Source organism: Aotus nancymaae, unplaced genomic scaffold (genome assembly GCF_030222135.1).
Source record: "Aotus nancymaae isolate 86718 unplaced genomic scaffold, 86718_ANA_hifiasm-v0.15.2.pri h1tg000007l, whole genome shotgun sequence".
Lineage (NCBI taxonomy): Eukaryota > Metazoa > Chordata > Mammalia > Primates > Aotidae > Aotus > Aotus nancymaae.
In genome coordinates, this window is record NW_026988418.1 from 54,448,861 (window position 1) to 54,476,465 (window position 27,605).

The window sequence follows — 27,605 nt, forward strand, 5'->3', positions numbered from 1 at the left end:
GAATTCTCATTCACTGTAGTCATAGCAAGACTACCCAGCTTACCTATAGTAAGACATCCCAGGTATTCAGGAGGCTGAGGCAGAATTGCTTGAACCTGGGAGGCAGAGGTTGTGGTGAGCTGAAATCGTACCACTGCACTCCAGCCTGGGTGACAAAGCGAGTCTCCATATCAAAAATAAATAAATAAAATAGGGATAATCTTGTCCTAGTTAATCCTCAGGGTCATCATGAAAACAAATGAGATCATGCATTTGAGAAGTTTTCTAATTAGATCGGGAAGTTTTATAAAAATATAAAGATAACACCAATAAATATATGAAAAATCAATAGAAAAGAACCTCCTATCTCCTCACTACCCCTGCTTGCTTTAGAGAAAAGAAGCCCATGGCACACAATGAGAACTGTGGGAACACAGAAGAAAGAACACTACACTTGGACCTAGAAGGCCTGGGTTCCAGGCTCATCTTTGCCATTAACAAGCTCCTTGACTTAGGGTCCCTTTCTTGGTTGCCTCACCTGGAGCTAACATTACATACCTTGCTAAAATGAATTAAAGTAAAAGATAGCAAAGAATTCTATAAACTTTATAGTGTGATCCCTATAGAAGAGAGAAACGAATTCAATCTGCTGAACAAAAAGTTTGCACTTTAATGGTTTGTGTTATAAAATCGACTGACAAGGAAAGAAGTTGGCTGTAATCAGACTCTTCTCAAACACCCCAAAGAAGAAAGCCAACCAAGACAGAGGACTGGAGAAGCCTCCACAGTGTGAACCTGGAAGGACTCAGCTTGTACATTCATTACCTAATGAAACAGGGGCTTTCGAAATAGGAATTCTGAACCTGTCACTGTGGATCAGAACCCCCCGAATCCACTTAAACCCGTGAATTGAAATACTGGGTTGGATTTTCTCCATTCCTGGTTAAGATAGAGCCATACAAATACTAATTCTAAATGTGGACGCCCAACATTCCAGAATAAACAGCAGCTCATGGAGAAAGCTACAGAAGGATGGCAAGAGAAGAAAATAGATCAACAAACTACAACAGATTGGTCACTTAGTAATTAAAAAAGAAAAAAACAAAAAGAAAACAATCCATCTCAAAGTTCAACTCAAGGCTGAATTCCTATCAGAAAGCTACCAGAGGCCAAAGACTACATCCGCATAATACTTTAAATCTGAGCCTGGTCTTTGAGAAAACATTTGACAAAGATTATCAAAACATCTATTTTTGTTTCTTTCTGCTCATTTTTTTCAATTATTTTTCCCTTACCCCTACACTTCACTGACCACTCCTGCTTTCTCAACTGCAGTAAGCAAATACATACTAAGTTGGATAACATATTACATCTATTCTTCTTTTTATTGGATATTTTCCTTTTGTAATTATGAGAGAAGAGCAAACATACATGCAACTAACAGCCAGCAAAATGGGCTGGCACACAGCTACAGTGTCGGAATGGCTCCTGATTCTTCTGGGTTAGCAACTGTTCACCTAAATCAAGTGTATCACCTATTTCAGCTATGCAGTCTCTTCCATCTTTATGGGACTGTATTTTGAAAAATCACTAGAAACTGTGCAGTTCCCATATATTGGGCTCAACTGAAACTTTAAACTCATGCAATGTGTTCATATTCAAGTATAATTTTACCTAGCAATAAAGTTATATTTTTCATGTCAAAAGCAAAATGAAGCATTAAGAAATTTAATTATATACATTCTTTCATATCCCTTTACATAAGCAGAATAAAAACTACTTACATTTTTCCCCCCTAAATGAATACAGGATTTCAACTACATTAAGACATGATTATTTTCAATTACACCCATATAACAGGTATTCTTACTAAAGAAAACATCTTAATTTCACATACATTAATTCATCTAATCTCTGAGTACTTTATCACTTATCATCTCTACAACTAGACATTTGACAGAACCAAACTGTGGCCCTAAGAAATAAGAACTACTGGCGTAGCTAAGAATTCAAGAAGTCAGAATACAGTCTCCAATTATGCATTTACTTCAAATAAGAACAATAACTTTAAACTCTGTCTTAGGCTTTGGACTCACCTCTAGCCTGACATTAAAAAACTACCATGAGGCCTAACTCCAGGTGGCAGTAGTGAACATCCCTAGCTATCTAACAATATTTTTATAAACAAAGCATCACAAAGAACATAACATTCAAATGGCACGGAAACTGTTTTCCACAGTCCATATTTGACAATCTTTTGAAAAAAAATGTTAATATTACAGATACTAGCACAGTATAATATACAAGATATAACCCCCTCTTCATACCAAGGTCAGTTGCAAAAGAACATTTTGATCACATTTCAGAAAATAATATGTAAGGAAAAAGAAAAAAATAAAGAACACTATGACTTTGGCAAAATTCTCAAGTGTTCAGATAGAAACTTCTAGAAGTGCTTGTTTGTTTTCAAATACTGCCTTTTGAAACTATTCACTTTATTTTTAAGCCAGAAAATGATGCAAATGTCTGAATTCCTACAGTCACCTCCCTTTCACTGCTTTTAATTGCTCTATAAAGCAATCTCTATGGACACCAATCTTAAACTGCCCTGGCCTTGCCAGGACAAATGTTGGCCCATGTATTCCAGTAAGGCCATGAGTATTCTGAAGGTCAAACAAAATACGTATTATTTCCAATCAGAAAGGAAGCCTGTGCTTTCTGGAACAAGGCCCCAGCTCAACCTTGACTTGGTGTGCTATGAGGCAAGTAAACCAAGAACTGGGAATGGCCTTCCTTTATAATCAGTACTTTCTGAAGGATGCAACTGATAACCAGAAAAAAAAGAAAACTGTCAATGTATTTGATAATTTATATCTCCCTCTGTCTTGGCTGTAGTTTTTTACAGATGCATCTAAAGATATTTAAAATAATGATCATTAATAAAGCTTTAAGTTTAGAGTACGTAAATTTGGATTTCTGTCCCACTCCTGAAAAAGACTTGACAGTTATTTAGCTTTTTCTCTTTGTTTTTTTTTTTTCTATTTTACCAAACAAGTTTCCACATGTCATTCCTACAGCAAATAGTTTCCTAGTGATAATGGTGCTTAAAAGGAAAAAATAAGAAAAGAAAAAAAAGAGGAAGCTTTTGGAGTCTACTTTTCATAAAGGGCTAAACACCTAATTGTTCTCAAGCACTAAGGCACACGACATAGCAGCAATCTGCATGCCTATATTACAAACATATTGTTCTCTTTCTTTCTTTGGCACATTGAAACAAAAAAATCTCAACTGTCTTTTCTACAAATGAGGAGAGCGGGGCCCAGACAAAATAAGGGGCCGTTTAGCTCGGCAGTCAGCAACTACCATTGTAGGGCCCCATCTCCTTCCCGAGCCTTGCCATCCAGAAAGGCCTCATGCTGCCCCAGCTCCACCTGTGAGTTCCTCATCTTAACTCCTCCTCTTTACCATGCTCAGTGGTCTTCACCACCTCCATGGGCACCACCTCGCTCTTTCCTGTGAATTCTTGCAGCAGGCTGGTTCTCACAATAACACAGCTGCAAAGCTGAGTATTAACTTTCTTTTTTGAGACAAAGGGGTGTGATCTCAGCTCACTGTAACCTCCGTGTCCCAGGTTCAAGCAATTCTGTCTCAGCCTCCCAAGTAGCTGGGATTACAGGCGCCCACCACCATGCCCAGCTAAATTTTTTATATTTTTGGTAGAGACGGAGTTTCACCATGTTGGCTAAGCTGGTTTTGAACTCCTGACCTCAAGTGATCCTCCCACCGCGGCCTCCCAAAGTGCTAGGATTACAGGCGTGAGCCACCTCCACAGCACCTAGCTTGGCTTTGCACACACTAAGCATTCAATAATTGTTTGTTAAGTGAAATTATCTGATTAATGAATAAAGTAATATTTCCAAGGCTCCACAGTAAGTGAGCAGCAAAAGCAAAAAATAAAGCCCATGTTTTGCGATGACCACAGTAGCACACCATAATGAAAATCCAGGGCTGCATCTGTATCGTGTGTGTGGTAAGGTGTGCTCTGTGCTTGTATGTGCACACATGTGTCCTCACAGCCAAGCGCAGAGCAGTGAGATTTCTCACCATTAACTCACTCTCCATTTCACATGTTCCCACAGCACCAGCTGCTAGTTTATATTTTCAGTCTTTACTATTAAAAAAAAAATTTCAACTGCAACTACATCATTTCCCCTTAGCCCCCGGTTTTGTTTCTTTCTTTCTTTTTTTTTAAGTAAAGTTTAGGACAGTAGGAAAACTGCTGAGCTGTGACACAAAGAAAAGCTGACTCTGCACATGCCTCATTGCTTTTGATTTTCATTCCAGCACAGTTGTGGCTGGAAACCAGCCTTCAGGATTCCCCGTGGACTTTGCCAGCCCTGGTCCCTGGTGTTTTAAAATGTTACACTTCATACACTACTCAGAGAGGTGTGATTCAATTGAGTATGTTCCCTGTGGTTCTGAGTGAGGCTAATATATATCGTGTATCTTTGTGGAAGCAACCAAAATATGTGTTTGGGGAAAGGAAAAAAAATAGGATCAAGGGAGTATTCAGAGATGTAATTACACATACTCAAGTGGGACCTTTTGTGTATGTGTCTTGGAGGTGGGAGATTTAATGTAAACACTGACTACGTTTGTGCTTTCTGTTATACACATCCTGCATCACCACACACTTGAGTACACATGTGCTAAAATGCTGACACATTCATTACAAGAACATCATTTACCCCATTATGAGTTTTAGAGCTTTGTGTGTTTTTTATTGATGGTGGGTTTTTTTTCCAGATTTTCTTAGTTTTCTTCCTCAAATACATTTGATGACTTATTTTTAAATGTGAGATTATTATTATACCACCAACAGCATTATACCTCCTACAATCCATGGACACAGATATTTTGCCAGAGTAGAACAGATTCCAAAAGGCTGCTCATTCTTCATGAGCAGCACATTCTTCACAAGATTATTATAAGACACCTCCTTGGGGAGACCTAAAACACAGGGTCCAGGAAGAGCTCAGAAACAACCCTTACATCCTGACCATCATTTCACTCCACTGACCTTGTAAGCAAGGCCACTCACTCCTCAAAGAGCTAAGCCATCCCACAGGCTAAAAATAACCCTTTGACCTACACAGAAATTAAAATTCAGAGGAAGCTGAGACAATTCATCCACTGAAAGCCATTCTCCTGTTTGGAGAGAGCCTACAGTAGTCAGCAGCATCTAAACATACAGCCTTTCCTGGTCATGATTTATTTCTCAGCATGTCCATAGCTTACAATAGCAGGACGTTGCAGTTAAACACCAAGGTCTCCCAGCGTTGCCACTATCCTGAAGTCATGAATCACACCTCCAAGCCCAGTGACAAGGTCAGAGGCTTTACCACCACCTCCCTCCCCTAAATCCACAGGATGCCCACTCTTTGCTTCTCTACTCATGCCATGATTTCATTATTTCAAAGACATTCTGCTGTCTATTATTTTTCTCCTTAAAGTTCTTAAGAGAATGAACCAGCTTCAGAAAATGGGGAAAGAAAACTCAGATTGATCCTCAGAAGACGAGGGTTCAAATCCTGAACTGGCTTCTTAGAAGCTGTGTTACTTTATGCAAGCCACAATCTTTCTCAGTCTTAGTTCCACAAAAATAGTGAATAGCAGCACATTCTTCACGAGATTATTATAAGACTCAGATGAGAGAATACACAATACCTGGCACCTGTTAAATGCTTACTAACCTTTACCTATGAGCAATCATAATGCTCAGTTCATACTTTTCAGAGGATGCAGTCATCCAATAATAAAGACCAGTAGGAATAGTTTAAATCTTTCACAATCTTCTCAGCCAGGTTTGGGCAGCAACTGAACTGTCCAACCTCTCTGAAAGGCATTACATCATAACTGTAATTACACCAGGCTGTAACTGCTATCAATGTAAATACACCAACTGTACTACACCATAACTTTACAACATCACTGCTATGGTATTATACAGTATTACAGGCATAGGTGTTAACTGCCACAGTATTTATAATAAAGAAATATTTTTATTTATTATTTTTTTAATAGTAATAATCTTTATTTAAAATAGTTTTTAATTTAGGAAAGCTCATTTTAGATGAGTTTCCAACTAATCATTATTTTTTTTTTTTTTTTTTTTTTTTTTTTTTTTTGAGACGGAGTTTCGCTCTTGATACTCAGGCTGGAGCGCAATGGCGCGATCTCGGCTCACTGCAATCTCCGCCTCCTGGGTTCAGGCAATTCTCCTGCCTCAGCCTCCTGAGTAGCTGGGATTACAGGCACGCGCCACCGTGCCCAGCTAATTTTTTGTATTAGTAGAGACGGGGTTTCACCATGTTGACCAAGATGGTCTCGATCTCTTGACCTCGTGATCCACCCGCCTCGGCCTCCCAAAGATCATTATTTATTAGAGTCAGAAACAAAGAAAATAAAATCAGAGAAAATCCCCTGTAGAAAAAATACACAAGGAATATTTCTAAATGTGAAAAGAAATATTTTTAAATAACCTAAATGTTCATCAATAATGATATATCTATAGCATGAAATACATATGCTGCATTTAAAATTATTTGTACAGACAGAAATATCTTCATGACATGTTCTTTTTTAATTGCAGACGAACATGTAAAGAATGAGACAATTTATTAACCCTCTAAAACTATGTATATTTGTGCATATGCATGCACATACATGCATAGAAAAGGATTGAATTGATAACTCTAACTGTAAATAGTTCTCACCTAAGGTAGGGGTGATGCTAGAGAGGGGTTGGAGAGATGAGGGGAACTCTGACTTTGTTCTCCAACCATCTATGAGGTTGGTGCAAAAGTAATTGTGGTTTTTGCCATTAAAAGTAATGATGGCTGGACAGGGTGACTCACACCTGTAATCTCAGCACTTTGGGAGGCTGAGGTGAGCAGATCACCTGAGGTCAGGAGTTCGAGAGCAACCTGGCCAACCTGGTGAAACCCTGCCTCTACTAAAAATACAAAATTAGCCAGGTATAGTGGCAGATGACTGTAATCCCAGCTACTTAGGAGGCTAAGGCATGAGAATCGCTTGACCCTGGGAGACAGTTTCTTCACATGTTTGCCAACCTTGTTATTATCTGTCATTTTGACTTAGTCATCCTAGTGGATGTATAATGGTATCTCATTAGATTTTCATCAATGAAAATAAATAAACATTTGAATGGGCACCCATAGCATGTCAGATGCTCTTTTCTAGCTGCAGGAGCATAGAGATGTGCAGCCTTCAGCTCCCTCTGCCTCTCCAGCCTCATCTGTTTTCACATCTTTCCTCCTCACTTACATTCTCCAAACACCAAACTGTTTGTAGTCCTCATACTACCATGTCATTTCTTACTTCTAGATCTTTGCCTATAATATAAATACTAATGCAATGTGAATACTAATGCCATTATTAGTTAACTCTTTTTTTTTGAGACGGAGTTTCGCTCTTGTTACCCAGGCTGGAGTGCAATGACACGATCTCAGCTCACCGCAACCTCCGCCTCCTGGGTTCAAGCAATTCTCCTGCTTCAGCCTCCCGAGTAGCGAGGACTACAGGCACACGCCACCATGCCCAGCTAATTTTTGTATTTTTAGTAGAGATGGGGTTTCACCATGTTGACCAGGATGGTCTTGATCTCTTGATCTCGTGATCCACCCGCCTTGGACTCCCAAAGTGCTGGGATTATAGGTGTGAGCCACCATGCCCGGCCACTAGTTAACTCTTAAACAGCCAATAAATTATAGAGCTGGCAGTCTGGTTCAGAATCTGTGTTCTGTGCTACATACTCTTTTTTCTTTTAAAATCAACTTTATATTAAAGTATAATTTATATAGATTAAAACACACACTTCATTTATTTATTTATTTTTGAGACAGGGTCTTGCTCTGTCACCCAGCCTGGAGTGCAGCGGTACAATCTCGACTCATTGCAGACTCGACTTCCCGGGCTCAGGTGATCCTCCCACCTCAGCCTCCTGAGTCACTGGTATACCACCAAGCTTGGCTAATTCCTGTATTTTTTGTAGAGACAATGTCTTGCTATGTTGCCTAGGCTGGTCTCAAACTCCTGGGCTCAAGCGACCCTCCTATCTTGGTCTCCCAAAGTTTTGGGATTACAGGTGTGAGCCACTGCACCCAGCAAAATGCACACATTTAAAGTACATTTTGATGAATCTTAATGAATACATATGTCTGTGTAATCACCACTGCAATCAAGATACAGAGAATTTTTCTATTATCCGTCTCCACCCCTTCCATCCTCTTCAGCCTCCCTCTAGTTCATATCCCCAGTCCCAGGCAATTACTAATCTGCTTTCTGTTGCTATAATTTTGCCTGTTCTAGAATTTCATGTGCTCTTTTGTGTCTGACTTCTATTTGCTCAGCAAAATGTTTTTGAGAGTCAAGAGCCAGGTTGTTGCATGTATAAGTAATTTGTTCCTTTTTGATGCTGAATATTTTCCATAATATGGTTAAACCTCAATTTGTTTATTCATTCTCCTGTTGATAGATGTTTAGGTTGTGTCCTTTGAGTATTATGCAGTTAAGTAGCTATGGACATCTATAAACATGTCTTTTTGTGAACATATGTTCTCAGTTTTCTTGAGTAAATACCTCGGACTGTAATGGCTGGGTTGTATGTAACTTTATAAGAAACTGCCATGCAGTTCTCCAAAGTGTGTGTACCTATATTGGTTTTAATACAGATTCGTCATTTCCTATCCTTGTTGCTTAGGTAGATTATACTAATTCTTAAGAATCACTTCAGATATCACCTGCCCTAGGAAGCCTATTTTGACCCTTCTTATCTTCCCCTTCTTTGAGATGAATTAAAGAGGCTGCTCCTCCATGCTCCCATAACACCTTGATGATTGAGTGTTCACTGGCCTATCTTTTCCATTAGAATGTGAGCTCCTTGAAGAAGAAAAACATGTTATTATTTCTATATCGCCAGGATTATTTCTATTTACCATCTAGATAGGTGCTCAATAAGTGCTTGTGAATGCCAAGTAGGACATTATTCCCCTTTATTTGTATTTTATTTTTGAGATAGGGTCTATCTAGCTCTGTCACCCAGGCTGGAGTACAGTGGTGTGATCTTGGCTCACTGCAACCTCTGGCTCCTGGGCTCAAGCGATCCTCCCACCTCAGGTTGGAAACCAGCCTGGAAACATGGCAAAACCCCATCTCTACAAAAAAAAAAATACAAAAATTGGCCAGGGTGGTGGCACATGCCTGTAGTCCCAGCTACTTGGAAGGCTGAGGTGGGAATGTTATACGACTCTGATAACATATTTAAAATGACTGAATTGTACACTTTAAGGTGAATTGTATGGTGTGTGAATTATAGCTCAATAAAGTTGTTGTAAAATATGCAATGAATAGATTATCAACAGTCCACTTGTGTCCAGGTACAGTGGCTCACGCCTGTAATCCCAACACTTTGGAGGGCCATGGTGGGTGGATACCTGAGGTCAGGAGTTTGACACCAGCCTGGCCAACATGGCAAAACCAAAAATACAAAAATTAGCTGGGGGTGGTGGCGGATGCCTGTAGTCCCAGCTTCTCAGGAGGCTGAGGCAGGAGAATTGCTTGAACCCAGGAGGCAGAGTTTGCAACAAGCCCAGATCGCATCATTGCACTCCAACCTGGGTGACAAAGTGAGACCCTGTCTCAAAAAAAAAAAAAAGTCCACTTGTTTCAAGCAATGTTTGATAAAAGTTAAACACAAAGGGGCCAGCTGCGGTGGCTCACACCTGTAATCCCATAACTTTGGGGGGTCGAGGCGGGCAGATCACCTGAGGTCGGGAGTTCGAGACCAGCCTGACCAACATGGAGAAACTCCATCTCTACTAAAAATACAAAATTAGCCAGGTGTGGTGGTACATGCCTGTAATCCAAGTTACTCAGGAGGCAGAGGCAGGAGAATTGCTTGAACCTGGGAGGCAGAGGTTGCGGTGAGCTGAGATCGCACCATTGCACTCCAGCCTGGGTAACATGATCGAAACTGCATCTCAAAAAAAAAAAAAGTTAAACACAAAGGAATATGAAGTATCCTTTTTGCTTGATTTGCTGAAACCCATATTAAGTCCCCACTAAGTGCCAGCTACAGTGGCCACAAATAGTGAGTAAGACAGAGTGCCTTGGCCTTAAGCAGCTATATTCCCAGAGTTGGGAGAAAGAGGCAGGTACACAGTGAGGTAGCACATTACAGGGTCCCCTCGAAGGCTGCTGAGGAAACTGAGGAAACACAAACAAGGGCCATGACCGCCTCTCCACTACCTTGTCCAGTACCTTATCCCTAAGTCATGGTTCTGTTACAAGTGCATTTCTTCTATTTTAAGTACCACTCACACTGATATTTGGTGGGAGGCCCCTGTGGTGAGCAGTTTGTGATTGATTCTCCAGCTGACTGTCCTAAGCCAATCACTGTAACTCCATTACTCTGTCAAGGACTGATTCAAGGGTGGGGGATGGGGAAAAGCTGAGTCAACTCAGCCAATGAGAGGCATACTGAGTATTGGGAAAAAGAAGCTCTCTCACTCTTAGCTGAAGCCAGTACTGCCCTTCCTATGTGAAGGAGCGCACCGATGGCCCCTGACAGCCATTCCTAAGCACCAGCACATCCTTCTTCAGCTGAAGATGACCCTATGGCCAGTAAAGCAGACAGACAAAACAACCTAAGTATGGAATAAAATTAGTCATGTTTCTACTTTCTCCCATTCACTATTAAGTTAAAAATTTTAAAAAAAGTCCTGGACATGCCTCCTGATGCCTGTCTTCCACACTGGTCAGGAGGCACCAACCGGGCAGGGGACTAGGAGTTCCAGGGGTCTTATTTCCTCCCCTCAGAGTCTAGCACTTAGTCAACCACTGCAAGTCACATATTTTAAAAGAACAAAAGCGAAGAACAGAGAGTAATCAAACTGTTCCTGTTACACTCAACCCTAAACAATTTTAAAAGCAGAATTTAACGGAGAAAAAAAATTACCTACAGGCCTTGCCTATTAAAACAGATGAACATAGTTGCCTTTATTGATTCAAGCAAAGACCACATTTTGCCGCGGAAAACTTCATATCCCTTGCCCTCCACCTATTCCTGTGGTGCCAGCATAGAAAAGGTCCTGGACTTCTAGGGGAGGTAAGCTCCCGGAGTGAGGACCCTGTAGGTGTGATGTAAAGTGTCAGGCATGAGGCTGGCATTTGATATTAAGCACTGTAGCAACAATCGCAACAACAGAACCAGCGGGGCATGTACGGGCTGGCGGTTACAACACGGAATGGTACTGGTTTCTATTCTTAGCATGTGTCACTGACTTACTGACAAGACAGTTAAACATAAAAGGGGTCCATTATCAGTGGTAACTGGGATCAAGTCCCTGGGACAGCAGGAACAAGAAAAATCCAGCAGTAAATCCCCACACTTCCTATTTCTCAATAGTTTCAATTTCCTGCTCCAAACCTTTTCAAAAACTGTTATTACCAAAGTAAACTGATTTAAGTTGACTATTACTTCCTTTCCGTGATGTGACGGCACCAAAGGATGAGCAGGGAGAGACATAAAGGCCCCCATTATCCTCCCCTTCTTAAGTCTTCTTTGTATTCATGCCGTGTGAGATAATTCATTAACGAAGAATAAGTTACTGGTTATGATAACACAGTCCCTGGCACACAGTAAGCACTTGATAAATGTTTACTGAATGACCACAGGAAATATCTGAGTGCTGGACAGAGGAACAAAGCCTTGACTCTCCCAGGTTCACTTTTTTAGCAAAACCTGTTAACAACAACAATAGTGCATGTCATCAAAAAGCTGGAAAGGAGCTCATTTCAGTAAAGCTGCAGTCACTCACTGCTCAGTGAATGAATCGATCCATTCAGTTTTTCTGACCCCTATCCAGAATGCAAGGTAGTTATGGCCAGTACAGGCAGAACTCCCAACGGACTTGTTATTAAGCACACTGGGTAACTGTGAATGGATGCAGAGACACCAGTTCAGTTCAGCTGCCGACTGTCCGGAACGTCATCTTGGTTAACGGCTTCATCTACTCTCAGGTACACCAGCTCTTCAGATCACACTGAGGTCTCCTGCTCAAAACCTGACAGCATCAGGATAGTACAACCTTTCACAGTCTTCTTTATCCCTTCTCCAAGATAACTTGTCATGATCACTATAGAATAAACCTGAAAGGGTTTACTTCCTATCCTAATTACAATGACTCAGGGTGAAGCACTGGATTCTCCTGCACCATGGAGAAATTTCAAATATCACCATTCACACCTCCTCTTCCCCTAACTTCACACCCCCATCAATATTTCAGCTTCATTAACTAGCTAAAGGAAAAAGAGTTTGCCAAATGGCAAACTCACATTTCACACAGGTATCTCAGCCAAGACAGGAAGGAAACATCAAATCCATAGCCCAGTGTACAAATGTTCAGAACTGAAATGAATGAAAACCAACAGGACACTTGTGGTTATGCTTTAACTTAAATCCTTAGTTAAAGGGAAACTCAAGCTGATCCAGTTCAGTTTATCAACAGAAGAGCTCATAAGGAATTATCATGAACAAACAGGGGCAGCCACCCCTGTAACTGTATTGGCCTTAAGTAGAAATGAAGGAGCATTAAGCATTAGCTGTGAAAGCGTCCCTCTGGATGGTCACCTCCACAGGAGCAGCAGCTGCTCAGGCCCCAAGGCACACTACTAAAGTTAAGCAGTGAAAGGCTGCTGGGGTAGAGGAAGACCAGAATTCTTCCAGGAAGGAATTCTACCTAAGTCTGTATTACTGTCACTGCAGTTCCAGGACCTCCCACTGCAGGTCCCTCTCTCCCAATTCCCTGGCATCTAGTCAGACCAGGAAGAGCAGGCAAGGAGGGAACTCAAGACTCCTCAATGCAGTGAGTGGGTGTTTTAAGCTGTAAGGCTAAGGCTGACTTACATATATGTGAAGGAGTCCCTCTTTTTCTGGCCATCTTCCTGGGCATGTGTTCTGCTGGCAAATCACCAATCCCAGCACTCTCTATCTCCCAACCCCGCCCCCTCTACCACAATACCTGGCCCATGACCCAACCCTTGTTACTGCAGACATGCAGTAACAAGGCACACTGTGTCTGGGCACAGTGGCTCACACCTGTAATCTAGCACTGTGGGAGGGTGAGGTGGGCAGATCAGTTGAGGTCAAGAGTTCAAGACCATCCTGGACAACATGGTGAAACCTCGTCTCTATTAAAAATACAAAAGTTAGCTGGGTGCAGTGGTGTGCACCTGTAATCCCAGCTACTCAGGAGGCTGAGGCACAAGAATCACTTGAACCCAGGAGGCGGAGGTTGCAGTGAGCTGAGATCGCCCCACTGCACTCTAGCCTGGGTGATAGAGCAAGACTGTCTTAAAAAAAACAAAACAATAACAAGGCATGCTGTAGGGAAGAGAGCCACAGGATGGCATCAGAAGACCCCATGCACTGGCTGTGGTTCTGATAAAGTGAAGCCAAAGGGCACAGATGCTAGAAGGGTCCAGCCATAGAATCATAAAACCTTTGAATACCAGAAACACCCAGAACATAGCAGTTCCCTCAAAGGAAGCTCTGGGCTTCAACATGTGTTCCAAGATGATGTCCATGGCTCACCAATTCCCACGAGGAGTTAAAACTACCAAAGATGCTTTGGACACAGAAGACAATCACTATGAAAGCAAGGACTCTAAGAGGACAACAAACTCCAAACTCAGTTGTTCCAGACAAGGGGAAGGGGTCTTTCCTTTTTTTTTTTAGAGACAGGATCTTGCTATATTGCCCAGGCTGGAGTACAGCATCAATTCATAGGCACAATCCCACTACTGATCAAAATGGGAGGTTTTTTTTTTTTTCTTTTTTTTTCTTGAGACAGTCTTGCTCTGTCACCTGGCTGGAGTTCAGTGGCACAATCTCTGCTCACTGCAACCTCCACCTCCTGGGTTCAAGTGATTCCCCTGCCTCAGCCTCCTGAGTAGCTGGAACTATAGGCACGTGCCACCTGGCCCAGCTAATTTTTTGTATTTTCATAGAGATGGGGTTTCACCATGTTGGCCATGGTCTCGATCTCCTGACCTCTTGATCCACCCACCTCAGTCTCCCAAAGTGCTGGGATTACAGGCATTAGCCACCACACCCAGCCTAGTATGGGAGTTTTGACCTGATACGTTTCTGATCTGGGCTAGTTTATCTCTCCTTAAGCAATCTGGCAGTCCCCTGAGAGTCCCCAGGGAAGCACCACAGCGATGCTGAACTTAGGGCAGACACCTAATTGGCATAGTACACTACAGCCCAGAACTCCTGGGCTCAAGTGATCCTACTGCCTAATCCTCTGGAGTACAGACGCAAATGATCATTACAGTTTACATAAAGGCAGGGCCTGAAATAAAATTTTCAAAAAGCCAGATCTTTGGTACTAAACACTCTTTCCATCTAAAATCAGAACTAGAGGCAAGACCTGAGCAATGCAAGGCTGTGTTTCAAAAACTGCCAACACTAGTACTACGTTTTTTGTCTTTGTCTTTCTCCGGCATAACCAAGATCAGTTCACTCTGGCAGGGTTCTGCTTGGTGAAGAGGGATACAGGCAATCAGGACTTGGTGCTTGTCCCCAAAGGACAGAATACATCCTGGCTACTTGTGTTTGGTGTGTCTTTGTTTTGGTTTAGCCCTGGCAATCTGGCAGCCTGTCTATTTCCAGGGGGAGCTCTGTCCACGGTATGGATGCCCCAGGCCTGAGGTCCTCATTCATTTTCATAAACAAAGCCCAGTTGCCACAGTGACTGGTGCTGTGAGCAGCTGCTAAATAACAGAGGTCACCCAGAGCTTTCTCTGGGTTCTACAGTCTGTTCCTAGGCTTCTGTGAACAGTGAGTGGGTCAACGGGAGCTGCAGTCATACCAGCCAGTACTTTATATGGGAGTCTGTCCCCTGAGGAGAAACTACCAAGAAAGCTACCAGATACACAAGTGATTTCAGGTGGAGTCCAAGACCCCGTTCCCCCCTGACAGATCTTGGTCTGGGACACAGGAAGAGTGACGGGCATAAGGAGTAGAAACTTCCTCCTTGTGGCTTCAACAGTCCCCAGAGCAGTGAGAGGGCGCAGGGTCGGAACTTGGTGCAAAGGGAATGATCCTGAAAAAGTGAGTGTGGAGTTGGGCCAGTGCCACTTCTGCACCCTGTGTGCCAATCAGATGCTTTCTCCCTGTCTACTTAGGTGGGAAACAGCTCTCACCACCCCCATGCCAGGAAGCACAACACACCTCCCACCCAGTACACACAGTAAACACCTCTGGACTGGAGTCCCAAAGGTCTCTTCAAGTTAGAAACCATCACTATTGTGCTTTCACCTCCCCAAGGCAAGCCTGTCCAAAGTCCACAAGATCTGCTAGACCTTACAAGCCGGGGCACAACCTGCACCATGCCCACCTGCCTGGGTTGTCCATTTGTTAAACCAGTAATAGTTTGTCTTTTACTCTGCAAATGTCCTTAAGGTAGATCATTTCAGACATAAACAATTAAAAAAAAAAAAGATTGCACTATAGGGCAGGTCCTCTTCACTCTTGCAAAACCAAGTCACCTTGGCTAGAGCCCAAGGAAGCTGTAAAATATAAGTAAGCATAAACGTCACTTAGTCTTTAGACTCATTCCCATGTTAACATGAAAATAATAAACATTCTTTGGCCCCAGTGCCAGTTCCAGAAATAAGTGATCATTTAAAACTTAAACAAAATTAAGATTTACCATTCCCAGAAACATATGCTCTGTCTTTATCAACCATGAACCAACTAAACCAATACAAGGAGAGGAAAATGGAAATAAAGGTCCCTAATTTGCAGCGTAGCTCAAAGGTAAACCTGCAGATTTGGGTCAAACATGCTTGCAAGCAGGACCCAAATGTTTTATATACAGGACTTTTTGTGTTATTCCCACCACTATAGTTTATTACAGGCCAGAGGAAACCTAAACAGTTAAGAAGTTTGTCCTTAGGCAAATAGTTCAATAATTTAGACTTCAAAGACTCCGTATTAACCTCTGTTTACACAAAGTAATATGTTTCCTTTGCCTGCTGAACATCAAAATACTTCACAATTAATTACCTCTATTTTTGAAAACGACGTAAGTCCTGTGAAATATAATAGCCAATACATTTTAAGCAGAGGGGAAAAAGCATGTTCAAAACCTGCTGCATTCTCTGTAGAGACAAAGCAATAAGAAAACATCCATGGAATTTAATTAACATAGAAAATTATTTAAAAACAAAAACTTTCTCCTAAAAATTGTCGTTTTTCTTTCTGTATTATCTAATTATTTTTTCCATCTTGCCTATGAACACGGTGAATCTAATAACAGAGCAGAGTAACTTTTTTATCCCTTTACTCAGAAATTCAACAAAGTTAAAATTCCAAGTAAAGTTAAAGCTTAGATGATTCAAAGTTATTTCATGTTCCAACTAGTTGGTTCTCCTGAGAACATTCCTAGTTCATGATTAATGGGTAATTAATGGCTAATTTCCTAGAAATTAACTCCATATCCTGTATAGGGAAGTGTAAATGGAAGAACAGCTAGTGGCCCTGAGAGAGAGCTTGCAAATACTAAGGTCACACTTGATACACAGAGACAATCAATATTCCTTTTTGAATTTGTATAGGAATTTTAAATTTGCAAAGTTCTTTTATCTATTTTTTTCGATTATATGACACACAAAATACCACATTTGGCTAATAATTACATTATGGAGTGTTTACTATTGTGCCAGGGTCTATTCTAAACATTTGGCATGTATTAACTTGTTTATTCCTCACAACAACCTTGAGATACACTATTACTGGTCTCACTTTACAGAAGAAAGAACTAAGGTAGAATGATATTAAGTAACTCACTCAAAGATATAAAATTATTGAATCAAGTGATTAAGCCAAGCCAGAGAGCAGGGAAAAGTTCTGTAGAACCTAGACTAGAAGACAGGCCAGCCTCCTGAGTTCCAAAATCAAAGGGAGTTTCTTCTCAGAGAAAACTCTGAATCGGGGCCAGGCACGGTGGCTCACATCTGTAATCCCAGGAATTTGGGAGGCTGAGGCAGGTGGATTACATGAGGCCAGGAGTTCAAGATCAGCCTGGCCAACATAGCAAAACCCTGTCTCTATTAAAAACACAAAAATTAGCCAGGTATAGCGGCACACACCGGTAATTCCAGGTACTCGGGAGACTGAGGCAGGAGAATCACTTGAACCTGTGAGGTGGAGGTTATAGTGAACCAAGATCATATCCACGATGGGTGACAAAGCGAGACTCTGTCTCAAAAAAAAAAAAAAAAAAAAAAAAAAGGCCAGGTGCAGTGCCTCATGCCTGTAATCCCAGCACTTTGGGAGGCCGAGATAGGTGGATCACTTGAAATCAGGAGTTCAAGACCAGCCTGGCCAATATGGTAAAACTCCGTCTCTACTAAAAATACAAAAAAATTAGATGGGTGTGGTGGCACACGCCTGTAATCCCAGCTACTTGGGAGGCTGAGGCAGGAAAATTGCTTGAGCCTGGAAGTCAGAGGTTGCAGTGAGCCAAGGTTGTGTCACTGCACTCCAGTCTGGGTGACAGAGCAAGACTTTGTCTCAAAAAAAAAAATAAAAAAAAAGAAAGAAAGAAAAAGAAAACCCTGAATCAAGATATCCCAAGGAATATGCCAATGAGATCTGACCTAAATAGATGTCCCAATTCTATGGAAAACTCAGCTAGTAGCATATTAAAGAAAGACACAAAGAAAAAAGGGGGTCCAGATTTCCTTAATCATCTACTCATAATTCCTAACTAATATCATTCTAACTTTACACATATTTTCTACACTGTCCAATCATCTTTGTAAATTACCTAAGAAAATGTTTAAAGCCTCCAGAAAATGGAACTATTTGGACATTGTATATTGGAACTTTCACTACATTTTTCTCCTGCATTGTAATGTTTTGATGGTTTTTTAACAATTCATGTTTTTGGCAAACTTGTTCTATTAACACTCAAAGTAAACCTAAACTCACATAACACATCCCCCTGGCTGCAGTTTGAAGCTACTATCCAGCTGGGCTGATTTTAAAATCCAATTCTGATATATACTCCTGCCTCCAATAAGAGTTGAAACTTTTCCTTTCTAGAAAATCCTCAAGTATCAAAAAGACAAAAGATACTTTTCTCTGGATGTATTTGAAAGTTACAAATAGTAACAGACACTTCTGAGATCTAATTTCCTGTCCTCTTACAGGTTCCCCTTCGGTTCAGGCCTGAAGAATGAGCATGACATACAAGTGTTGACTTTCCTGCACTAAATTGAAAATTTATTTACATTTGTAGTTCAGAGTCAATCTTTAATTCCATCATTTGAATACTGAACACCTACTAACTAATGTGCCAAGTTCTGTGGCTACTAGAGAACAGCAGCAAACAAGATAAGCAGTTTCTCCTCTGTTTTCATGGAGCTTCCATTCTATGTAGGAGGAGAAACAGACAAGGAACAAGTATGTGGAGATGCAGTTTTTTTGTTTGTTTGTTTGTTTTTTGAGACAGAGTCTCACTCTGTTGCCCAAGCTGGAGTGCAGTGGCTCGATCTCAGCTCACTGCAACCTCTGTCTCCTGGGTTCAAGCAATTCTCCTGCCTCAGTCTCCCAAGTAGCCAAGATTACAGGTGCCCGCCACCAAACCCAGCTAATTTTTTGTATTTTTAGTAGAGATGGGGTTTTGCCACGTTGGCCAGGCTGGTCTCAAACTCTTGACCTCAGGTGATCCACCCACCTCAGCTTCCCAAAGTGCTGGGATTACAGGCATGAGCCACTGCACCTGGCCATAAGATCGAGTTTTTAAGGTACAAAGAAGCTCCTCCTCCAGAATAGGACAAGTATAGCAATGCATGGGGGTGCTTTGTGCAAGTGGGGGGCCCAGAGACCCAGTCACTGCCTATTCCCTGTCTGGCTCACAGGTCCATCACAGGCTCAATGGGACAAAAGTGTTCCCAACTAATTCAGGATAGCTCTAACTACAAATCTGAGCCTTATTTACCAATGGGGAGTAAAGTCCTCTGAGCTCCCTCAACTCTGACACACACCCTCAGGACACTTTTATACAACATGTAATTGTCCAGAACCCATTTGCTTCACTGTAACCATTCAGACGGGTTATTTGTTAGACAAAAATTCTATGTAGCTCTACAACAAAGCAGTAAGGGCTGAAAGAGACGTTATAGCCAGGTGAACTGTAACACAACATAAGGAAGAATTTCCCAAGAGTCAGAGATGTTTTAACTTTAAGTAAAGGTTGGGGGCTCAGTCAACAGGATATTAGAAAGGTAATTTACATATCAGGCTGAGTTAGACCAAATAATATCCAAGGATTCTTAAAATGCCAACATACTACTAGAACTCTACCATGCCCTACAATTACCAAATCTTCCCAGATGTAACTTTCCCTAAAACATTACTTGAGGATAATGTTAATGAGATAAAAATTCAGATGTCATGAAATACCCTAAAACTTAACAATTGCTAACTAAACAATAATTGGAACAAAGCACTTGAAGCATAGTATCTCATTAGATCTTCAAAACAACCCAGGGAGATGGATATTATCTCCAGTTTACTGACGAGTACACTGAAGCAGAGGTTACACAGTGACTCAGCGGCGGCCCTGGGATTTGGACCCAGGCAGCTGGCTCTCATGTCTCTGCTCTAAAGCGTTGTGCTCCATTAAGCTCTCCTGCTGGGAGTAAGGGGCATTTTCCTCTTAGATTGGGTTCTATGAGTATCTTAAAATAGTACTTACTTAAAGAAACCTTTAAAATTGGATGAAACTTTTTTATACATAATTATACATTTCTATTGTATTTATAATACATGCTAAGTTAACTTTACTATAGTTTACCAAATTGTAGAAGCTCTCACAAAGTTAGTTCAGCTTCTAAATCTTATTTCCAAACAGTAGTTTAAAAACACTGGAAGGATCTGGCTCAAAATCAGTTACAGTATTTTGCTATGACAGTATAACACACACACACTGCATTAGATATTTATATTTCTGCTAAATATCAAAGATGCTCAAATTGGTGATTATGACAGAGCTGGCCCTCAACTGTGGCAGTTTCCATTACAAAATCCACTTTACAAGAATGCAGGATCCTGTTTAACATTTGATTTAGACTGATACTTAACACAACAAGATACTACTGGCTTCCCCGCCCTTGTTTCCCCATTTTAAAAAAACCTAAGCCATCAAGTCTCCTTTCATTTAAACTAAAAAACAAAAATATTAGTTCCAAGGATGGGGATTCTTAATATATGCTAGCTGGTACATTTTTAAGTCTATATTTGTAAATATAGACCTAACAATTTTTTTAAAAAAACCAAAGAACCAAAATAACTAATTAACTTCATGAAGACTATAAGGATTTTATCGATTGGTTTTTTCCACAGAGTCTTGCTTTGTTGCCCAGGCTGGAGTGCAGTGCCGTGTTCTCAGCTCACTGCAGTCTCCACCTGTGGGTTCAAGCAATTCTCCTGCCTCAGCCTCCCGAGTAGCTAGGATTACAGGCATGCACCACCACCCCTGGCTAATTTTCGTATTTTTAGTAGAGATGAGGTTTCACCGTGTTGGCCAGGCTGGTCTCAAACTCCTGACCTCATGATCCGCCTCAGCCTCCCAAAGTGCTGGGATTACAGGAGTGAGCCACCACACCTGGCCTGTAAGGATATAATGGATATGCAACCTGAGTTACTTCAACAGAGACATCAGTGGTATATTTAGAACCCATTAACAAATTTAAATGATTTATGTAAATACTTACAAATATTCACGTTTACACACACACATTATAGCAGAAAAATTCTCAGAAATTATGCATTTGTAAATATGTGATATACATAAGATGATAAAAATATTCAACAACAATTAAAAATCTTTCCCTTGTTCATTACAGTAAAATCAAATAATCATGAAAACTTCTGTTCTTTTAAGGGAGCAGTAAAAGAAATAATTTCACAGCCCCAAAAAGTAAAGTCCCTGGAGTCCCTGCTTCACAAATACTACTGTGTTATATCCTTACATATAACCTTCATCTTTCACCTACCAAATACCATTATCGGGAGATTATGACTGCATAATGCCCATGCTGACAATGATAGTGATTTGAAATCATATAGTTTGGGGTTGAAAGAAACTTGGAGATAGTACAAGGCAATCCCCCTCATCTGCCAACTGAGTACACTGATAATTGAGCGACTTCCCTGCAAGGGCCAAGACTCCTTGGTAGAGTCCTTCATTAAATCTTTATTTGGTCCAGAAGAAAAGATCCCCCTACTAAGATATATCTTCTCTATTATTCAGAAAAAAAACAGTTCTGAAACCTTTTGTGTTAGGATCCCTTTACGCTTTAAAATTACTGAGAATTCCAAAGATACTTTGTTAACAGGAGCTGTGTCTATTAACATTCTCTGCAATAGAAATTAAGACTGAGAACATTTTGAAATATTTATTAATCCATTAAAAACCAACCATAATAAACTGTAACATAAACAACTATTTTCTGAAACAAAAGGTAAGATGAGATGAGCAGCATTGCTTTACATTTTTTGCAAATCTGTTTTTTTGTTGTGAAATTTCAAAGATGGATGCACAGTAAATCTCTTTAATGCCTGGCTTAATAAAAGACAGCTGGGTTTTCCCATGTACTTTTTCACTCAATTTTTTGCAATACATTGTTCTGGTCAAAGGATATGAAGAAATCTGGCCTCACACAGATATAGTATATGCAGTTGGAAGTTTCAAATCTTAAGTTTTTTGTTTTTTGGTTTTTTTGAGACAGGGTCTCACTCTGTCACCCAGGCCAGAGTGCAGTGGTGTGAACATGGCTCACTGCAACCCTGACCTCCCAGGCTCAAGAGATCCTCCTGTCTCAGCCTCCCGAGTAATTGGGACCACAGGCACACACCAACATTCCTGGCTAATTTTTTAATTTTTTGTAGAGAGGTGGTCTCACTGTGTGGATCAGCCTGGTCTCAAACTCCTGGGCTCAAGAAATCTTCCCACTTCAGCCTCTCAAAGTACTGTGATTACAGGTGTGAGCCACCACACCAGCCAAATCTTAAGTTTTCTCATATACTTGTGACTATTTCTTCTTTGCTATTATACCTAAACTCAACAAATAATCATTTCTTTAGTTGCAATGTAGCATCTGAATTACATAATGAACTTTTATACTCCGTAACTTTGCTTTCTCCAAAATACTGAGTAATTTCAAAGTGAAAAATAGTACCTTTACACCAGAGAATTCTGGCAGACACCACTCTAGCCAAGTGGTCAAGGTAACATCACTAAGTACTATCTACATAACATACACCCGATTTGATGCCCTGAAAAGAGGACATCGCCTCTGTGGTAATCTCCCAAATGACACATAACCTCAATATAATCCTGACAGAATGTCAGGAAAAAAATAAATTAAGGGACATTCTCCAGTAGTCATTCTCCAGTGTCAAGGTCATTGAAAGACCAGGGAACTGTCAGCCTGGAGGAGACTAAGGAGACACAGCAACTAAATGCAATGTAAGATCCTGGGTTGGATCCTGGAACAGAAAACGAACCAGTAGAAAAATTGGTGAAATCTTAATAAATATTATATTTTAGTTAATAATATTGTAACAAGATTAATTTCTTAGTTTTGATCATCGTACTTTGGTTATATAAGATGTTCTCATAAGGTAAAGCTGAGTGGTAAGTATAAAGAAACTCTGTACTACTTATGCAACTCTTCTGTTAGTCAAAAATTATCTCAAAATAAAAAGTTTTTAAAAATCACTTGTTGGCTAGGCATGGTGGCTCACGCCTGTAATCCCAGCACTTGGGAGGGTGAGGCAGGTGGATCACCTGAGGTCAGGAGTTTGAGACCACTTCGACCAACATGGTGAAACCCCATTTCTACTAATGAAAAAAAAAAAATTAGCTGGGCGTGGTGACACATGCCCGAAGTCCCAGCTTCTAGGGAGCCTGACGCAGGAGAATCACTTGAGCCCAAGAGGCAGAGGTTACAGTGAGCTGAGACGTGCCACTGCAGTTCAGCCTGGGCAACAGAGCAAGACCCCATCAAAAAAAAAAAAAAATCAATTGCTCTCTCGTACTCTCAAGATGCAGACTAAATATTTTACCAAGGCATAATTTTGTAATATCATGTATGATTTTGTTATATCATGCATGATTTTGTAATATCATGCATTGGTCATCTGGAAAATAATGGTTTACTGCCAAATGAAACACATTTCATTATATAATACTTTAAAAGTCACATTTGTTAATATCGTCATTGATCTCATCAGAAGAGTATTTAACCACTGAGAAACTGTCACAATCATGGTGATGGATGTAAGTTTTCCAAAATTTTAACTTTTGTGTAAAAAATGAAATTTTAGCATTGGCAACAAATACTTTCAGTTGTTTTCCTTGAAATAACAGGTTCACTTTGTTCATTTTTTTTTTGTTTTTTTTTGAGACAGAGTTTCGTTCTTGTTGCCCAGGCTGGAGTGCAATGGCGCGATCTCGGCTCACTGCAACCTCCCAGCTAATTTTTGTATTTTTAGTAGAGACAGGGTTTCACCATATCGTCCAGGTTGGTCTTGAACTCCTGACCTCAGATGATCCGCCCGCCTCAACCTCCCAAAGTGCTGGGATTACTTGACCCACCACACCAGGCCCACTTTGTTCATTTTCAAAAATGCCTGCCAAATACTGAGGTCTAGATAATCATCTGTCAGTCATTCTTTCAAGTAAAATGGTGTTCCATGAAAAACGACCACATCAGTTCACAACTCAAACAACTGCACAATGCTTTTCCTCAAGAAAATCATCATACTTTGGAATGTAGAAATGTAACATTTATACTTCCCATTTTACCATTTAGAATAAGGAAAAGACATGTATCTGAGGGTAAGAACACTCTTAAAGGAAACTGGCAGATGTTTTACTACAAGAATGTGCCAGTGAAAGACTGCCTTGATTCCTGCTAAGGCACCAGCAGTTTTATCCAATATTGCTCTTATACAATTAGAGCAGTGTTAACCCAGTGAAAAAGATAACATCTTAAGAATTATTATAAAAATAGTTGGCTGGGCGTGGTGGCTCACACCTGTAATCCCAGCACTTTGGGAGGCCGAGGTGGGCGAATCACGAGGTGAGGAGTTCGAGACCAACCTGACCAACATGGTGAAACCCCGTCTCTACTAAAAGTACAAAAATTAGCCAGGCATGGTGGCACGTGCCGGTAGTCCCAGCTACTCAGGAGGCTGAGGCAGGAGAATCACTTGAACTTAGGAGGTAGAGGTTGCAGTAAGCCAAGATTGTGCCACTGAACTCTAGCCTGGGCAATAGAGCAAGACTCTGTCTCAAAAAAAAAAAAAATAGTTTTAGGCCAGGTGGGGTGGCTCACTCTTGTAATTTTAACACTTTGAGAGGGCAAGGCAGGTGGATTGCTTGAGTTCAGGAGTTCAAGACCAGCCTGGGCAACACAGCAAAACCCGTGTCTACCAGAAAATACAAAAAAATTAACCATAGTGGTGTGCACCTGTGGCCCCAGCTACTTGACAGGCTAAGATGAGAGGATCATTTGACACTGGGAGGCAGAGGTTGCAGTGAGCCAAGAATGTGCCCCTGCACTCCAGCCTGGGCTACAGAGACTCTGTCGAAAGAAAGAAAGAAAGGAAAGAAAGAAAAAGCTGCACCAGAGCAAAAGCAAAATGAACTTGACTCTCATGAAGCTTACATTTTAGTGGGGGAAGATAAATAATAAACATAAGTAAATTACAAACAAGTTTTGAGGTGAGGTGATAAGTGCTATGAGGAAAAACAGAACAAGAAAAGAAAGAATGGGAGTTTCTGGGGTTAGAGAGGGATTACAATTTTAAATAGGGTGGTTCGACTGGGACCGAGCCTCGAGGTACCATATAGATGAGGAAAACTACCAATACACAGCCTCAATCCACTGCATATGGGTTCTCCTGTCCACCACTGGCCCTGATCCTCGGCACCACCACCGTTCTTGAGAATTTATCTTTACCCTATAATTTCCGGTTAAAGACCAAGTCACTGCCTCAAAAGAAAACAAGGTATTTTTCATCCAGGTGCTCAGTTCAAATCCACCTGGCTCAGCCAACAGCTCCTCAGCCACCTCCCAAGGAAATTCCCTGACCTACCTTTTCTCCATGGAGAGCACAAAGCTAAAAAGCAAATGCATTCTGCCTACCATAAGGCTGTTCTAGCCTTCTCTCTCCCTCTTTTCCTAAATATATAAATTCTCTAAATAAAGGTTAACTTTTTGAAGACCTACTACTATGTACCATAAACTTCTGGCTGCTTTACATGTATTTTATTCTCATCAAATCAAAGGAATAGGTATAATTAGCAGTATTGTATAGATAAGGCAACAAAAGCTCTGCAAACCACAAAACTGGGACTCAAATCTTCAAAAAAAAGAGAGTGAGAGAGAGAGCTTCTTATTCACAACCTCTCCCAACTTCATCACTCCCATCGTACCACTGTGGTACTCCCACTATACCGCTCTAAGGAAAACATATGGAAAATAAAGAAACCAGGCATCAGTAAAGTCTGTCTTATCAGCAACATTATATTTCAGGATCAGATCTAATTTTTGTACCAAAAATATGCCTGAATAATAGAACTGCAACTTGAAAGACTGATTAAATACGTTCACCATGAGTTACAGACTGAATGTGTATCCCCCTAAAATTTGTATGTTAAAATCCGAACTCTAGTGTGATGATATTAGGAGATGGGGCATGCTAACAGGTAAAGCAATTAGATCATGAGGACAGAGATCTCATGAATGGGATTACTGCCTTAATAAAAGAGACTCCAGCGAACTCTCTAGTTTGTCTTTTTGAGATTTCCATGTAAGGATACAATGAAAAGTCATCAGTCTGCAATCTGGAAGAGGCCCTCACCAGAACCTAACCATGCTGGCATCTTGATCAGACATATAGCCTGTGAGAAAAATACATTTCTGTTGTTTATAAGACATCCAATCTATGGGTGACTTATATGTGACTTTGTTATAGCAGCCCAGACTAAGTAAGTACTATGCTAACATTTCAAAGAATATTATTTCCAATAGTTTCATCTAGAATAAACATGATCCTCTGGTTTATATGCATTATCTCGTTTATAATCCTCACAAGAACACAGCTGAGACAGGAACTACTGGTACTTGAATTTTACAGATGAGGACACTGAGCCTGTGGTCACGCAGCCTATCATCTGGACCTGAACCTGTGTGCCTGAATCCAAAATCCAAGGTCACAACTACTGCATGATCCCGACTCTCTGACTTTTCATATATCTTTGTCAAGACCACTCGTGACATTGTGGTGCAGAATTACTTTTCCTAAATAAAGGTGCAGCAGTCCAACAAAGTTACTGTTCATCTTGATAAATCCCTCAGGTATTTACCCACATTCAGAACGTAAAATCTCTACAAAATCCTTTCATTATAAGTCCAACACAAAAGTTCACTGGAGTGACTCTGCTCCAGTGAAACTCTGCTGGGAAAGCCCAACAGCCTAATGAAAAGCACAACACCCAATCTTTGGGTTCTGAGACTGCCTGTAACTCTGACATTTAGTCCTAAGGAAGAAGGGTATTCATTTTACTACATCTCTTGCTCAGCAACACTAGCCTTGAGCCTTAGAGAAAGAACATATTTATTTTATTTTATTTTTTGAGATGGTGTTTCACTCTGTTGCCAGGCTGGGGTGCCGTGCCACGATCTTGGCTCACCTCCACCTCCCAGGTTCGGGTGATTCTCCTGCCTCAGACTTCCGAGTAGCTGGGACTACAGGCATGTGTAACTATACACGGCTAATTTTTGTATTTTTAGTAGAGATGGGGTTTCACTATGTTGGCCGGGTTGGTCTCAATCTCCTGACTTCGTGATCTGCCCACATCAGCCTCCCAAAGTGCTGGGATTACAGGCGTGGGCCACCATGCCCAGGCAAGAACATATTTCTTTTATTTTTTTTTTCTGGTGCCGTGACTCAGATAAGAACATATTTCTTACAGTACACACTGAGCTTTGAGTTCCTACAACTTAGAGCAAAGGTAGCCAGGTCAATAACTCACTTTAGAAAGTGGCCTTAGTTACATATCCTTGAGCTTACTCTCCAGGAACATCAGAGGGAATATCAGTTTTCATCATCATTAATGAAGAGTAGATTGAAGAGGATAGAACTACAGCTCTAAAACAGAGGTTCTCAAACATAATTCTAATAAAACAAACGAGATGAATCTTGTTCACATTTAGACACACTATAATATAACAAAAGCAGTGCTGAAAGAAATTAAGGGAAACCTAAAGAAATGGATGGGTGTACCACGTTCATGAATAGCAAAACAGATACCACAGGCAATAAATTATGAGCACTTTTCATTCTATCACTTATAATCCTAACCCCTCTTTCTCCCTTTGAAATATTTTTAAATGCAAGTAATCATGGTTATTTTAGAATAACCCTGAATTTTATCTTTTTAAGGAAAATC

The 27,605-nt window shown here is 40.8% G+C and overlaps 1 protein-coding gene across 4 annotated transcripts in view; it reads right to left on the reverse strand.

The window, feature by feature from the left end:
* The window catches only part of TGFBR3 (transforming growth factor beta receptor 3), a 215,108-nt gene that overhangs the window by 143,321 nt on the left and 44,182 nt on the right, over nucleotides 1-27,605 (reverse strand). The gene's annotated exons all lie outside the window — the stretch shown is intronic.